The sequence below is a fragment of the Argopecten irradians genome, chromosome 3, assembly GCF_041381155.1.
Source record: "Argopecten irradians isolate NY chromosome 3, Ai_NY, whole genome shotgun sequence".
Classification (NCBI taxonomy): Eukaryota; Metazoa; Mollusca; class Bivalvia; order Pectinida; family Pectinidae; genus Argopecten; species Argopecten irradians.
The window spans coordinates 32,652,069-32,669,448 of NC_091136.1; the positions used below are offsets into that span (position 1 = coordinate 32,652,069).

The 17,380-nt window shown below is 37.1% G+C and overlaps 2 long non-coding RNA genes across 2 annotated transcripts in view; both read right to left on the minus strand.

Moving 5' to 3' along the window:
- LOC138318278 (uncharacterized) overlaps positions 1-6,672 on the minus strand; it is a 29,363-nt gene extending 22,691 nt beyond the window's left edge. Inside the window, exon 1 of the long non-coding RNA XR_011207860.1 lies at positions 6,613-6,672. This is a non-coding gene — a long non-coding RNA (uncharacterized lncRNA). The remainder of the gene's footprint in view (positions 1-6,612) is intronic.
- Positions 6,666-15,732, minus strand: LOC138318277 (uncharacterized). The gene is made up of 3 exons (XR_011207859.1): positions 15,520-15,732; positions 11,938-12,186; positions 6,666-6,775 (listed from the first exon to the last, which is right to left on the minus strand). It is a non-coding gene; the product is annotated as an uncharacterized lncRNA (long non-coding RNA).
- Between the last annotated feature and the right edge of the window lie 1,648 nt (positions 15,733-17,380).

The window sequence follows — 17,380 nt, forward strand, 5'->3', positions numbered from 1 at the left end:
TAAGATCTCAATTTGACTATTAATAGTTCCTTCAGACTGCATCAGAATAGCAAAATTTCATGTCAACGTGTTTTTGTTCTTAGGATTATTGATGATCAATACTAAATGTCATATAATGCCTCAATGATCTCATTGTATAATAAACAAACACAAACACAGAATGAGATCTCTCAGTGCCACAAGACTCTTTTGAGGATCCCCCCCTTGACCTGTTTGAAATCAGCATGGACACTGTAAGAGGCAGTAACTGGTCTGATATAATTATCATATGGACTAGATCCGTACTTATCATGCCAGAGATAACTGCATCTTTGACAAAAAATCATGTGGTAACGACCATCAGACATTCCTCTATCCATGACAGCAAACTTTTTCGTAACGAGATATGCGCTAAACATCCCGTTGCCCGTTTACGGAAAGATGTCATACTGACCATGACAAAACCTACTGAACTTCATCTGTCCCTGTAAATGGGACATTTACAGAAATCTGAATGTAATCTGGGTCCTTTCTCTGGAAGTTTAAGCCCAAACAAGAAAGTGGCTGACTTATTTAAATGAAAATGTTATTAACACCATCATTTTCAAAACGTAAATGTGCATGAACCGATTACTATTCTTGGCCATCACATATAAATCAGTTTTAAGTACTACAGAAAATAATAGACAACAACTAACATTATCAAAATTTTTTTTTTTTTTAGAGACCTGAATAGAGATACTACATATGACAATATGGAACTTTGTCCTTAGTTTCTCATGTCTCTTGCCTGAAATGTAATACATAAAGCCCATGACACCAATAGAAACCACATGGCTGTAGATTAAGATCTCTTAAACAGACTCTGTAATTCTACAAAAAAAAATGATACCCTTTAGACTACCACTAGAACACCTTCTGTTATGGTGCAGCCATGCATTTAACAGGACTTACAAATGTATATAACTCATTAGCACCCCGAAATTTCACAACTGGACTACCATTGAAGAAAGCCACCTCCCCCACCACCCAGTATAATTTTAGTGTCAGTGACGATGTGTCTCTGTAGCACGACATTAAGCCATGTGCTGTACAACAAAAATTTGAACTTATCAGCTGAGTAAATATAGGCAGCATGCCTTCCCAAACAACTAAAAGTAACCAATTAGTTATATGTCATCAACTGTCCTGTACGTAAATCTGTACTCATGGTTGATCAACATGAGCCTAATTACACCACACTCATACTGTCCAAAAAACAACAGATAAACTTTTGTCACATCTTAATTCAAAAATGTATATAGCTTATAGCAAAAGGCATCCTATCAATTTAATATCCTAGTCTATCACAGGAATTGGGCATACAACAAAAACAATAAAATTTAATAAAAAACGATCCTCAAAATAAGTGCCTGTGTCAACACGAAAAACTTAAAACTGACTTTTACTGTCAACTATCTGACATGTACAGTATTATACAAGATAACATTTGATAAAATAAGATCCAAATGCTATGAGTCATACATAGTCAGAATTAAAAATTTTGGGTTCACATCATTACTTTAAACCCAAAAAGTTATACTGGGTTCAGAAAAAAATCTTTTGAATATTTCACGGGGAAATAAAGATTATACTACTAATTTATACTATAGCGCAACGAAGTAGTAACATTACAGTACAAAAAAAACTTTGTCACGAAAACAGGTTTTATGTCACACTTAGACGGGTAAATACTCAGCTCGCGGTTTACATCTTGTACCAAATCATGTAAACCTAATCAAGCTACAAGTGGCGGAGGGAATGCCTTATAGGATATTCGATGTTAAATGTACATAGTTTCATTGGAAATTCCTGTACAAAATTCCTACAAATACGGAATAATAAAAAAACTTAAAAAAAAAATGAATATAATGATAAGAAAATAAAAAAATCTAACATGAAGGGAATGCCAAATCTTTAACCTAAATATGCTTTATTTAGTCATTCAAGGGCAACAAATTCATTTTAAACAAAATTGGTTTAAATTCAGAGAATCCCCCAAACCTTGTCATTCTTTCAATGTTCAAGCGACATTCACCAATGTAGCACTCTGTTTATTATCACATTCACATCACCTTTGGGTTATGCAACATCAAAAGTTAACAAGCAGTTTAATCTAAGTTACAAGCAGTAATGCTGTTTGGCCCACATAAGGGCCGGTGATCGGTCATGGTGCCGCGTCGACAAATCCGATCCGGGTTTGTTAGAAGCCCGCCTACTGTACCATCTGCAATGCGCTTGTTAAACACTCCAGAACCTCCTCCTTGTGTCAACGTCATGCGTTATTAAGTAAAAACCAGACTCTGATCCCCGGTGGGCAAAAGATCGGGGGCCAAAGAGAGAAATAGGTAAATCCTTGGAAATCGCTAATCCTACGAGCTGCATAGATAAAGACCAAATTGCTGTACCACATTGTCTTTCAGAATATTTTGGGAAGTCACCGGAACATTAAATTGTCGACTCAACGTATCCTTAATTTTAGCAATTTCTGAACAACTACGAATGGCAGGGTCCAAATGAAATAGAGTGAAAAATCTTAATTACCCAACTAAATTCCTATATTTGAGATTGAATATGATAACCAAATCGACAATTTAAAACATTACCCTCGTGAATTGTTATTTAAACACGAAACTGAATCGAGTTTTTCGTAAACCTGTTTGAATTTGGCATACAGGAGTTCCATACCCTTACCATAACTTGCTTATTACGCATTATCGGGAACTACCGTACAGATCTCTTATTGGAACTGCCTAGACTCACTAGACAGGATTACAAGATACAAACAAGCTCGAATACTTGAAACATTCACCTACAGCCCTAAGGAGACACCATATAATCTCATACCGCAAGTAGTTTGTGAGTAGTTATGTTCAAGCTGAACGGGGGTCCAACTACCATTCGTACCCAAACGAGTTGAGATAATGAGCGTCAAAATCCTTTTAATCGAAACTATCCAGGTGCCAGAACGAGTGTCTTCATGAATGTCTGTATACCCAAATTTGTGCCACAAACTCCAGGTTAGGGATTCCCAAAAGAACATTGCAGTAGATTCACAACAAGCCCACCCCGCACTTCTACAGTACGCCCTAGAAATGATTAAGCGGTGCTCAAAGATTGGTAATTTAGATCAAACCCTTTACAGATTGCTAATGTTCTACATAGCCTCATATCATACCACCCCCCTCACCCATAAATAGTAACCATAAGCTTTTGACCATCCAATATATCATTCTTTACCCCCCCCCCCTGAACAACTAGTATAAATTTTCTTTTCTGAGCCCCCGCTGTATCCCAAAATGGATGATTTTTTTACCCGGCAATGTCCTACATATGAAGGCCTGTTTTTGTTAACATTTAATGACATCCTGATCTACAAGAATCTTGGTGTACAAATGAATGTGCATATGTAGTGAATCAATGAAACAGTCGGTCAAATGGAAATAAACGAGTCAATGGGCCCCATTTTGAAAATGTTCAGGTGACAGGTGTTCATGTAGCTGATGAGTTCTAGAAACATTTAAATGGACTGAATCTGTTACCGAATTAGAGGTTTTGTCATCCAGATTCACATGCAATTGACTCGTAAAATGTGACTTTGTTATAATATTAGCACTACCGTAAAAACTGGTATAATATTGTGCACCAGTGTAGTTTACGCAGGTACTTCCATTTAGGGCTGAAAATGCTGAAAAAATCTACTATCAGTATATTTTTGCGCATCAAAAATTTTGGGAAAAAACGATGTCCAGGAAGTACCCAAAATCGATGTATGATGGTGGACAATTTCAATGCAAAATATATCCCCATCAATGCTGACAACTTGCACAAAGAAGTGTTGTATTTAAGAAGAAATAGCATATTAAAACGCACTGTGTTTGTTTTCTTTTATTGGCCACCGTGACCTGGAAACTGAAATATCTAGAAAGATGTCCAAAACATCAGCGGTCTAGTCCGCCGTTACTCCGTGCACATGTCAATGTTTTGAGATATTACACATGAATAGTATTCAGGAATATTTGAAAAGTCACAATAAGTAGAATCTATTTACTTAATAATTGTCACAATCACATAAAGTAAATAGTGTGTTTGAGATACATTTAACAATCAACAGCAGTAATAAGTAATTGCAAACAACTTATTGAAACGGTCCTGAATATATAGGTTTAATTCTCAGTTTAGGCATCTTATAAATCCCACGTTGTGTTTTGACTTTTTGCACACGGCCTGCAGTCTGGGCCCTACGTAAGGAGTTTCATGTGCAAAGCTTATGGCTAATTATATACATCAATACGGTTGAAAATGTCACTAACCTTGTAGCTTGTTAATTCTGCATTAATCAAAGTGAATTGCAAATCACATTTATTAAAAGTCCTAAATATAGGTCAGTTTAGGCATCTTATAAATTAAGCTAAACAGCCAGTGTCATTGTGACTTTTTGCACACGGCCTGCAGCCTGGGGTATACTAATGTTTGTGTATACACAAACACTCTTACAGACTTTCTCTACAGCCTCTCTACCCTAAAAAAAATACAGGTAAACTAGATGGACCGGCCAAAAGTCACTGATTTGTGGCTGTCCCATTATATACGAGGTGCACAGGGTATACATCTCTTGCTGTCAGTAGAAGCCATGCTCTCAGTCAGTCGCCATTGAATTCTCAGGGGCAAATGGAAACAAGACATGTGGTCATAACTTAACACTTTAATTAGCCTTAGATAATCCACTTTAATAGGTGAGGCATTGTTTTTACAATCTTTAATACCTTTTATCAATCATATAAAATGGCTACCATACACAGAGCGGTACCTCAACATTCATAGATCGTCAGCCCCTCAGAATGGACAGATTTTTTTCCCCGTAAATTTTTAAAATCACTCCTCTATCAATGTAATTTGCGCACCCCCAACTTCAAATTTTATTTTTGCACAGAAAAAGTGCGCAAATTACACAAGTTTTTACGGTACTATTTAGGCATGGAATTTTAACGGAAATCATTCACTTCAACATTTTTCTGACAAGTTGCATGTGGTTTGGCTATGATACCCAGGGGAAAGTAGTTTGAATTAATCTTAACATTCAGATAGTTATGAGGTCCTAAAAGTTGTACGGCATTAGTCTTAATGTATAAAAAAAATAATGTATTAAAAAAAGATAATTGTATTGCAAATCAGCATGAGGACTGTTATTTTTAAGCCTTATCTCACTAACAAGCATACATTCTCAAAGTATTATTGTAAATCATTTGAAACTTAATGGGCTGCCTCTTCAGGACCTAGTTAAAATCCACTTCAGCTTGGGTATGACAAACAAACAAAAAACCTTCACCGACTAATACAATATAAATCACCATGCTTAATTTTAGTTTTAATGATTTTTAACATTCAAATAGCCACATATTTTATTAAGAATATGAACAAAATTGCATACTGTCAACATCTGCAATTCAACTAACTAGACTACGGTTTTAATTTCACCTGTATTGCGTCATAATTTTTGTATGGTCTTTTTGATCATAAGTATGCACTTGACATGTCTCATAACTGGACAGGGTTAAACTACGCTATAAACAAAATGAAACTTAATGTTTAGTATGACCTGACTCAAATAATTTGTTTATACAATTCTTATACAATACGTAAACACCAAATGACCTACGAACCCATACCTTAGGCTAAACCGGTGTATTCATGTTGACCAGAATCTGTTTTACTATAATGTTCCATGTATGCAATGTACTAAACAGATAACTGTTTCCCAGAAGAAGTGGACAAGTTACAGTGTGACCCCAGTCTGTGAGTCATTATAATCCATCAGTTACTTTGCCAACGGGATAGAGGCTTAAGAGCTGAGTACTTGTGCAATTCCTACTCTGAACTAACATTCTTTGGAGGCCAAGATCTATACGGATAGGAAACAAATTTCAAGAAGGAGCCCCGGCAGTTTTCGAATTGGCAATTTGCTTTAACTCAAATGTCCTGAGGGTTGTTGTTTCCATTATTTTATCTCATTGAAATAGCGAATGTATTTGATTGACTTTTTGCACTCCAGACCAGCTTTGTCATAAGGGAGTACAGTTGACTTCCATTGCTAAAAGTAAAGTGATTAATTTTGAACAGAAATATATTTTTTAAAATTAGGCTTATTCAATTGATGAAATATCCTGTATAATTTCTTGTATCAGATTCTGGAACGTATAGAATGGTCTCATGGTGTTCAAAGGCCTCGTCGCTGTTAGGGGAAAGAGCGGTTTAATAATATAGCCAATTTCATGTATCAAAACATTCTCTTAAAAATATATCAAAGCCTATTGGATACCCCCTAGGGCAAGTTTGTAATTTTGTATGAATAGTCTTTATTATTTACCGTAGTGATTTCAAAATTGTTTCCACTGTCCATAACTTTATCTTGTAATTGATTTTGTATGTGTTTATTTTGCCAACGATATACGACACCAAATTGACCACATTCTAAACAGAATATGGTAATTCTTTTTGATAAAGACAGATAGAAATGGAGTCTTGGTAGAGTTATGTATGATTGATGATGTGAGTTGTTCTGATAGATCAGATGTAACATATACACATTTTCACCTGTAGTATATCTGTTGCTTCACAAGGAAGTTGATTGCCTTGGATTTTTCCACTCTCTCCTATCGCCCAACCTCCAAGCTCCTTGAAAGCCTTGGTCCAACTAACCAGTCTCCTCGATCAGCCAGAAAGTATCCCTCTCATCCATAGTTGTGATGTTCTTGAGCTATATTTTTGTATAAAAAAAAGAGGTCATGGTCTTGAGCTAGATTTTGTATAAAAAAAAAGAGGTCATGTTCTTGAGCTAGATTTTGTATAACAAAAGGCCCTGAGGGGCCCTGTATCACTCACCTTGGATATTTTCAGTAATGCCAAAATACTTTTTTTTATATATAGGATCTTACATGAGTGTTGATATGAGATTTTATGAAACAAATCTAAGAAGTTGTTATTTTTGCGAGCCTTGCGGCGAGCAAAAATTAAAACTTCAAGATGAGTTTCATAAAATCTCATATCAAATGAACACAAATTTAAGATACTTTTTATAACATATCTGCAAATACCTACATAAAACAAGAGGCCCAGAGGGCCTGTATCGCTCACACCTGGTTTTTTTGTTAGTAATTATCACAAGACTCTGACAATTAGAAAAATAAGCAAAATTGACTCCCAAAGTTTAATTTTTGAAATCACAACCATACAATGATGCTATTGATAACCATACAAATATGCTATCCAATACATAGGTTCAGAAACAAAGTAATTTATATGAAAAATTAGTAGCCTAATTGACCTTTTGACCTCGCATCTATTGCCGTCTAAGGCCCCGGGGGTCAGCCCTATCATTTGTACAATTTCAAATCCCAACCCTATAAGGATGCTACCATTGCATTATAAGTGCTCTTCCATTCTTAGTTGCAGAGAAGAAGTCGTTTATATGGAATTAGCTAAATTGACCCCTTTTGACCCCACCCTTCAGGCCCCCGGGGGGTCAGCCCCATCATTTGCAAAAATTTTGAATCTAAACCCTATAAGGATGTAACCATTGCATTATGAGCGTAATCCCATGTTAAGTTGCAGAGAAAAAGTCACTTTTATATGGAAATTTGACCACTTTTGACACCGCCCCTCAGGCCCCCGGGGGGTCAGCCCTATCATTTGCACAATTTTGAATCCCCACACTATAAGGATACTACCATTGTATTATGGGTGCTATACCGTGCTTAGTTTCAGAGAAGAAGTCGTTTATATGGAAATAGCCAAATTGGCCACTTTTGACCCCGCCCCTCAGGGCCCCTGGGGGTCAGCCCCATCGTTTGCACAATTTTGAATCCCCCACCCTATAAAGATGCTACCATTGCATTATGGGTCCTATACCATGCTTAGTTTCAGAGAAGTCATTTATATGGAAATAGCCCAAAATTGGCCCCTTTTGACCCCGCCCCTCAGGCCCCGGGGGGTCAGCCCCATCATTTGTACAATTTTGAATCCCCACCCTATAAGGATGCTACCATTGCATTATGGGTGCTATCCCAATGCTTGGTTTCAGAGAAGAAGTCGTTTATATGGAAATAGCCAAATTGAAACCCTTTTGACCCGCCCCTCAGGCCCCCCGGGGGTCAGCCACATCATTTGCACAATTTTGAATCCCCAACCTATAAAGATACTACCATTGCATTATGAGTGCTATCTCATGCTTAGTTTCAGAGAAGAAGTCGTTTATATGGAAATAGCCAAATTGACCCCATTTGACCCCGCCCCTCAGGCCCCCGGGGGGTCAGCCCCATCATTTGTACAATTTTGAATCCCCACCCTATAAGGATGCTACCATTGCATTATGGGTGCTATCCCCATGCTTGGGTTTCAGAGAAGAAGTTGTTTATATGGAAATAGCCAAATTGACCCCTTTTGACCCCGCCCCTCAGGCCCCCGGGGGGTCAGCCCCATCATTTGTACAATTTTGAATCCCCACCCTATAAGGATGCTACCATTGCATTATGGGTTCTATCCCATGCTTGGTTTCAGAGAAGAAGTCGTTTATATGGAAATAGCCAAATTGACCCCTTTTGGCCCCGCCCCTCAGGCCCCCGGGGGGTCAGCCCCATCATTTGTACAATTTTCAGTTAGTAGCCCATAAGGATGCTACCAGTCAAATTTTGTTGAAATCCGACCAGCGGTTATGGAGAAGAAGTCGATTGTTGACGGACGGACGGACGGACGCCACGGTATGGCATAAGCTCACCTTGGTCCTTCGGACCAGGTGAGCTAAAAAAGGAGAATTTTACGTCAAAATATATCTAGAAAAATCCAGCAGAGACCGCCATTTTGTCCCCCCATCCTCGTAATCCTGATGTCACGTCCTTTTTCCTGACGTCATTTTATTGTTTCTGTCTGATGTCACAATGAATTTTCAGCCAATGAAAATCGCTAGTGACATATGCAACAAGAGATCCCAGAGGGATCTTGGCGCCCACCAAAGAATGATCTATGTCTGACAATGGAAAGAGGGATCTTTTCCCTGCTTTTCAAACTTTTTCAAACACACGACATATAAAATTTGAGACAGATCACTATAGTACTTTCTAAGAAATAGTGATAACAAACTTCAACAATGAAATCTAAGATGGCGGCCAGTTGGCCATCTTGTTTACCGATCAGTCCCGAAAGGCATTATGCATCAGTCCTAAAAGGTACTATGCATACAACTAGGGTACAAGGGGAACCTACATATGAAATTTGAGAAAGATCCTTTCAGTACTTTCTGAGAAATAGCGGTAACAAACTTTAACTATCAAAATCCAAGATGGCCCAGACCGATCGGTCCCAAAATGCAATATGCACAACTAGGGTCCTATGGGAACCTACATATGAAATTTGAGAAAGATCCCTTCAGGACTTTTTGAGAAATAGCGGTAACAAGAATTGTTAACGGACGGACGGACCACGGACGAAAGGCGATTTGAATAGCCCACCATCTGATGATGGTGGGCTAAAAATATTACACAGGCGAAATCACTCGATATCAGGCGATTATGTGATAAAGTTATATTTCAATTATATTCCTACCCCTTTTGATGCCTTTACCAACAATAGTGAACAAATTCCTTTCATTCTTTGAAAAGAAGATTGGATCCCTCTCTTCAGCTCCTAGTGACCCACAACCTTTATTTATTAACATTAGATCTCCTTTACCAAAGAATACTTTGGACAAAATTTCCTAAACTAGAAATATGTCTGTTAGACATTAAGTACTCGTTAAATACTTCCTAACCTTAATTTCGGCTATGAAATCATCCTCTGCAACAGGTGTACGTAGTATTTTCGCTCATTATCATTGGGACTATTCCGTCTTTGCATATTACAGAGTTAGCTCCCTTGCGGGTAGGTATTGATTGTTACGTCATTATTTTGTGAGCGCAATTCATGTCATTTTTCTCCGAAACGTATGACGTTACGCTCTTAAAACACATGACGTCACAATCAATACCTATCCGCAAGTGTAGATAACTCTGTAATATGCAAATTCGGAATTGCAAGGAGGTGGTTTACGCCCTTGGTGCATTGTAATAGATACTTTCCTTTACTTCACCAGAACTTTAAATGTGAAATTACTTTGAATTGCTTTGTTACATAAAAGTGAGTTTATTATCATATTGATATTGATACGATGAACTTGTTTCGTTGTTCAAAAATAGTCGTCCTCTAGAACACCGTCCAGTCTCTGTGCACGTGTTGACTTACCTGTGTCATGCTTGAACGCCTTTCTGGGGTACATTAGATCTAGAGCTCAGACACTCAGACTGATATTTTATAATGTGTTTTTTATTCTGTTTCTCTCACGCAAAGCTGTGTAATTTTATATAACTATTAATTAGAACTGCAGCAAATGCGGTCTATGGTCAAAGGGTTTAGTAAGCGATAGTGTAGCCCGAGATACCCTGGCACTGACACCAGACTTGGACATTATGACAGATAGATGTCTGGCGTAGGGCCAGAGCGCAGTGCTATATCAAAAGGTAGAACTCGCCGACACCTTTTGGTATAGGGTCAGGTCATCTCCGATTCAGACTGACCACCAGAAACGTCACTTACCTTGATCTTTTCAACAAATTAATAATTTATCTTCCGAAATATAGCAATCCATCGAGATTAGAGGCGATTTGCATACTATGAGAAAATGGCGACGACGAGGAGGAAGATTTAAAGTCGCGTAAAGGAAACTACCTTATTGACATAATATAACGTGTGTGCATGACAAAATGGATTGCCGTGGGTAGATAAAGTATTCATTTGTTGAAAAGACCAAGTTAAGTGATGCTTCTCGGTGGTAATGTTTTGTAAGCAGTCTCAATCTGAGATGATCTGGCCCGATACCAAACGGTGTCGCCGAGTTCCACCTTTTGATAAAGCACTGCGCTATGGCCCTACACCACTGTGTAATGTCACTGTTGTTAATTTATAGTAGATTATTACTGACAAGTATATCTTAATTATATGTTTTTGAAAGTTTGGTGTCACTAAACGCTATAAGACATTGACTTCCGGGTATCTGTGTGCGCATTTGGAATCTGCGCATAGCGGATGTACACAGACACTCTACACCTGACAAGGAAAATAATAGTACGAGGTACGCTCGCACTGAAAAATCCCATTAGACATTCAGGATAAGTGAGGGTTTTATCAGATTCTCAATTTCCCTTATTGTGCCCTGCGCATGCCACTCTGGCCCCAAGGGAGCCACATAGTCGGAATTTAAGAAAAATGTTCATTGACGCAGGACGGATGCCGGATGCTGCGTCATGGTATAATCTTCCCGGCACTTTGAGCCAGGTGAGCTCAAGACACAAACAGAATACTGCTTTCTCAAGGTTGTTGAATTAAAATCAATGTAACTCGGTACTGTAATTTATCATACAATGTCAAGTAAATATAAGCGACTCTTTAAAAAAAGTATACCAAGTTCTTAAGAGCAGTGTAACAGTTATTGCTTATTAACAGGGGGAATATTTTATCGTAATAAAGTTTAACTTGTTTTGTAGGATTCTGTGATGTATCGCTGATAACCAACAGATACGCTCTGTGGTAATGTTGGTGTAGTGAATGTTAGGATGAAGCTATGTTGAGGCGAATTTCCCAGTTTTCTTCGTCATGATACGTTTCACATGAGAGACCTGGATGCTCTCTTCTTGGAAGTATGCCAATATGTCAGTATAGGTGTCATTGCGCAAGGCTGGGCACCTGATTACACCCTTGTTGCAATTCAGCAAAGTATAAAATGTCAGATAAGATTTTTTTTTTAACGCAAGTAGAATTTTAACCCAAATGTTCATAACTCTGAACGAGTCTCAGTACTATATAAGACATTCAATAATAATGACTTTAACTCACTTCGTGTAGGATCTCTCTGCTTTCAGCATCTGGCACTATTGACATGTCCATCATCTCAGTTGTACTTCCTGTCATACAGCCAAATAGTGCCTTACTCAGGCAAATCCCTGGACCATCGTTAGCAAGGCTTATGCCAATTAATTGCCCAGCAAAGCCATAATGTCCCGCCTCAAGTTTCTGCAAATTATGACTAAATACTTTTGCTTCCCCTTCAAAAGGTTGCTCATACACAGTTCTCTGATGGCTAATCTATAAAAAAATATTAGAAATTAAATGAAAAATTAGTTTGTCAAATGTCACTTATACAATTGAATTCATAACAAGAGGCCATGGGCCTTAACGGTCACCTGTGTTCAGATACAGAATGAAACAAAGACATGCATATAAACACTATAATATTTGCCCGATGCAGGCCCTTGAAGTCAGTTCAGGTGATTTTTATAAATTTGACTTTTTTATTCTATGAAGATTATTTGTTTCCATCAAATCTGTTAGAAATCAGAAGATAGATTTTTTTGAAATGTTATCCATTTTGACGCCCTTTTGCCCCACCCCACTGGCCCCTGTGGGGTCCAGGCCAGGACCAATATGGATATGATGGTTAAATATGCTTACTCAGACTAATAATTTCTAAACCCAGCTTGACTAATTTTCCTATGAAAAATAGGGCAAAAAATGTTCATAAAATGTGTTTTTTCCTTCCTAAATTAAAACTAAAGTAAACTTGACCCCCTCCCCAGAGGGAAACATGGGACCCCAGGGCCATTGATAAATTTCACCAATTTTTGTAGAAGGACTTTAAGACCTTTTCAATCTATGCAGAGTATTTTGATTCTACCCATTTCCAGAATTTCCAGAAGAAGTTTTTTGAAGTTTTTAGCCTATTTGACTCCGTTATGGCCCCGCCCCCTAAGGCCACCTTGGGATCCAGTCATAGAAAATTTTGGTACATAAGATTCAATGGGTCAACACATAGGGATAATTCGTGACTACAATTGACTAAATTCCCTATTATAATGACTAAAATAATGCTCAACAAAATGTCTTTTCCACTTTATAAACTACAGTAACACTTACCCCCCTCCCCAGGGGAAACCTGAGACTCCAAGGGTCAGATTAATTCACATTATTCATAAAACACCTAAGACCTCTGCCTTTTTTATGACCGAGTATTTGATTCTACCATTTTCCAGTATTTAAGAAGAAGATTTTTTAAAGTTTTTAGCCTATTTTGCCCCTTTTGGCCCGACCCCTGTGCCCTGAGGGGTTTGACCAGGGACCAATATAGATATAATATTAAAATGTTATCTCAGCTAATAATTCTAAACAAGTTTGACTCATTTCCTATGAAAAATTGAGCAAAAAATGCTCATAAATGTGTTTTCCCTATATAAACTATAGTAAACTTGACCCCCTCCCCAGGGGGAAAAACGTGATGGGTCATATAATTCACAATTTTCATAAAACACCTTAAGACCTGTCCATCTAAGAAGGAGTATTTGGTTCTACCATTTCCAGTATTTAAGAAGAAAATTTTTTTAAAGTTTTAGCCTATTTGCCTCTTTTGGCCACCGCCCCTCTGCCCGAGGGGGTTGACCAGGACCAATATAGATATGATGTTTAAAATGTTATCTCAGCTAATAATTCTAAACAAGTTCGACTCATTTCCTATGAAAATTGAGCAAAAAATGCTCATTAAATGTGTTTTTCCCTAGTAAACGTTGAGTGGACCCCTCCCCAGGGGAGAAACGTGGAGACCCCCAGGGTCATATAATTCACAATTTTTGTAAAGGACGGCTCAAGACCTTTCCATCTATGAGTATAGTGATTCTACCATTTCCAGGATTTCATGAAGAAGATTTTTGTAGTTATAGCCCTATTTGACCCCCTTTTGACCCCACACCTACGGGCCCCTGGGGGTCAGTTATGGAAAATTGGGTTAATAGGATTCAATGGCCATCTCATACGGATAATTCTGACAATATTGGACTCATTTCCTATTACAAATGATCAAATAATACTCAAAAATGTGTTTTCCCTATATAAACTATAGTAAATGTTAACCCCCCTCCCCATGGGGAATCCTGGGGACCCCAGGGTTCATATAATTCACAATTTTTGTAAAGGACCTCAAGACCTTTCCATCTACGAAGAGTATGTGGATTCTACCATTTCCAGGTTTTCAGGTAGAAGATTTTTGAAGTTATAGCCTTTTGACCCCTTTTGACCCCGCCCCTAAGGCCCCTGGGGGTCAGTTATGGAAAATTGGTTAATAGGATTCAATGGCCATCTCATACGGATAATTCTGACAATATTTGACTCATTTCCTATTACAAATGATCAAATAATACTCAAAAATGTGTTTTCCCTATATAAACTATTAGTAAACTTAACCCCCTCCCCAGGGGGAAACCTGAGACCCCAGGGTCATATAATTCACAATTTTTGTAAAGGACCTCAAGACCTTTCCATCTACGAAGAGTATGTGATTCTACCATTTCCAGGATTTCAGAAGAAGATTTTTTGAAGTTATAGCCTATTTGACCCCTTTTGACCCCGCCCCTAAGGCCACTGGGGGTCAGTTATGGAAAATTGGTTAATAGGATTCAATGGCAATCTCATACGGATAATTATGACAATATTTGACTCATTTCCTATTACAAATGATCAAAATAATACTCAAAAATGTGTTTTCCCTATATAAACTATAGTAAACTTAACCCCCTCCCCAGGGGGAAAACCTGAGACCCCAGGGTCATATAATTCACAATTTTTGTAAAGGACCTTAGGACCTTTCTATCTATGAAGAGTATTTAATTCCATCACATCTGTGAGTGGAGAAGAAGATTTTTGAAATTTTAGTCAATTTTATCCCCTTTTAGCCCCTCCCATAGCTCCCTGGGGGGTGGGGACCATATTAATTCACAATTTTGATTGGCCTTATGCCTTAGAAGGTTTGTGCAAAATTTCATTGAAATTGCTTCAGCAGTTTTGGAGAAGAAGTTGAAAATGTAAATTGTTTACGGACATACGACGGACGACGGACGACGCCGACGACGGACGCACGACGTACGACGACGGACAAAAAGGCGATTAGAATAGGTCACTTGAGACTTCGTCTCAGGTGACCTAAAAATGTGTACTGCAGTAGATATAAGAACAAGTTCCTCATAAAACAGTTCCAAGTAAATGCACGGAGACATTTACATTAGTCTTTGTCATATTTCGTATAAAATCAATAGGTTTTCTTTGATGACCTACTGTTTTATACTACATTATGTATGCAGAATGTTCTTTATTATCAATGACATATTGTGAGAAATTTTAAGGTTCATCTGATATCTGAGCTTTGTTGTTGCCATATCTTATAATGGTAAAAAGTGATCAATTTATTTCAGACTATAATAGACACACAATTATGCTGTACAAATTTGTTTCTCCCTAAAAAAAAAAATCATTTACTACATCATGGTATTTGAAGAGGCAAACTAGTAAAGCAAACTAATAATATCTAAAATAATGATAACTTAAATGAAGCCTTATACAGTAGAGAAAAGACCAAAAATCATTATACATATATACCTAAACAATTCCCTTCTAGGTCCACCGTGGTCCATCCCCAGTTCTCCACTAAACTTAACATACAATTTGCATGTTGGATCAAAAGAAGGTCTTCTCAAGGCATTGAAAACACTACCAAGAACATCTCTTCTTTTAACTGTGATTTCCTGTTTGTCAAACATGTTGACCCTGCCTTTGAATTCTTTTATGCATGCTTTGATGCCTTTGGAAGGAATATTGGGTTTATTTCTGTAAAATAATTAGAGCATAAATATTAGGGTAACAAATTCTCTTAAGCATTCATCAACATCCTAGAAAATGTTTTAACTCTAAGATCAATTCCATTATTTGTTTACATCAATAGCCATGATTTGATTTTGAGTCAAAATGCTAATTACTCAAGTATCACAGTATGTACAATTACAAGAGGCTAAGAAGGCCTGTATCGCTCACCTGTTTTTTGTTTTTCATTTTTTAGGAATTATCACAAAACTCTTACAATTAGAAATAGCTAGGAGTGTCACGGTTAACCGAAAATACGGTTAACCGAAAAATTCAACCGTACGGTTCGGTTCATAAAAGAAAAAATAACTGTCCTATAATACCTGTAACTTACGTGTATAAACTGTATTGCAGATTATTTCATTGCAAATACGGCGAAATTGTTTGTCAGAATCCCGAGAAATACGCCTGTTGACCGACATATGTATGTGTAACACGTGTGCAAGTTCAGTCATTCAGAAGATCGTTTTTTGCTATCTGCGGACATTTTTTTGCACATACATAATATCTAAATGATATATTCCACTTATTGTTTGATATTTTATAATTGATGATTTTTTATTATATTTTTTTTCGATAACCATTCCGCAGAATATTGGCAGCTAAATCAAGCCGCCATTGTGTTGCCGATTGTAAATAATCCCGTTTCCGTCGGCCAATATTCTGTGAATTAAACCATTTTACGATTGAACATGCACTTGGTACGTAATAATGTTTATCGTTATTATAATTCCAATGCATAATACTTTTTAAACACTTTTTCTGAGATAATACCGATTTATTGATTTGCGGTAAAACTTACGATTTTCACATGTCAATCATCACATAATAATGCGTCATGAAGGATACGAGAAAAGTTTTAGTGACAAAATAATGTATCATAAAGGATACGAGGACATATATCTCTCTGTGACTGATTAATGTGTCAATAGTACTGAAAGAGTTAAAAAGAAAAGTAAATGTTCAATGATGTTTTTTAAAGATGTTCCACTGCTGACAGATCATAAATGATACTCAATATTTGAACACAAATTGGTATTTAACCGTGTTATATGTCTAATTAAGACACAAAATGATATAAAATAATTAATGAATTTCTTTGCTGCATGCACTTTCAGAACTTCAATCTATATAGGATATAGTGCTGTGGATTATTTTTCAGGACGCAATTAATTATGTGTTTTTAATTAGAAGTAAAATTTTGATATATAAAAAAAAAACATTTGTTGAAGTGATTTACCATCTTTAAATCTAAAGCAAAACTTGTTTTTGATAGAAAATAGACTTAAAAAGTGTTCAAGTAAGATTTGTCTGAACCGAACCGAAAAAACCGAAAACCGATCAAAAAAAGTTGAAACCGAACCGAGCTGAAAAAACATGAACCGTGACATCCCTAGAAATAGCAAAATTGACCCCACAATGTGTATAATTTTGAATCCCAACCATATAATTATGCTATCAGTACCATATGACTATGAGTGTTATTCAATAGTAAGATTTTGTAAATTACAGCATAAGCTCACAATATTGCTTCTAGAGAAATAACTTTTGGAGATATGAAGCACATTTCACCTATTCATGTAAGACATACAAAATGTAT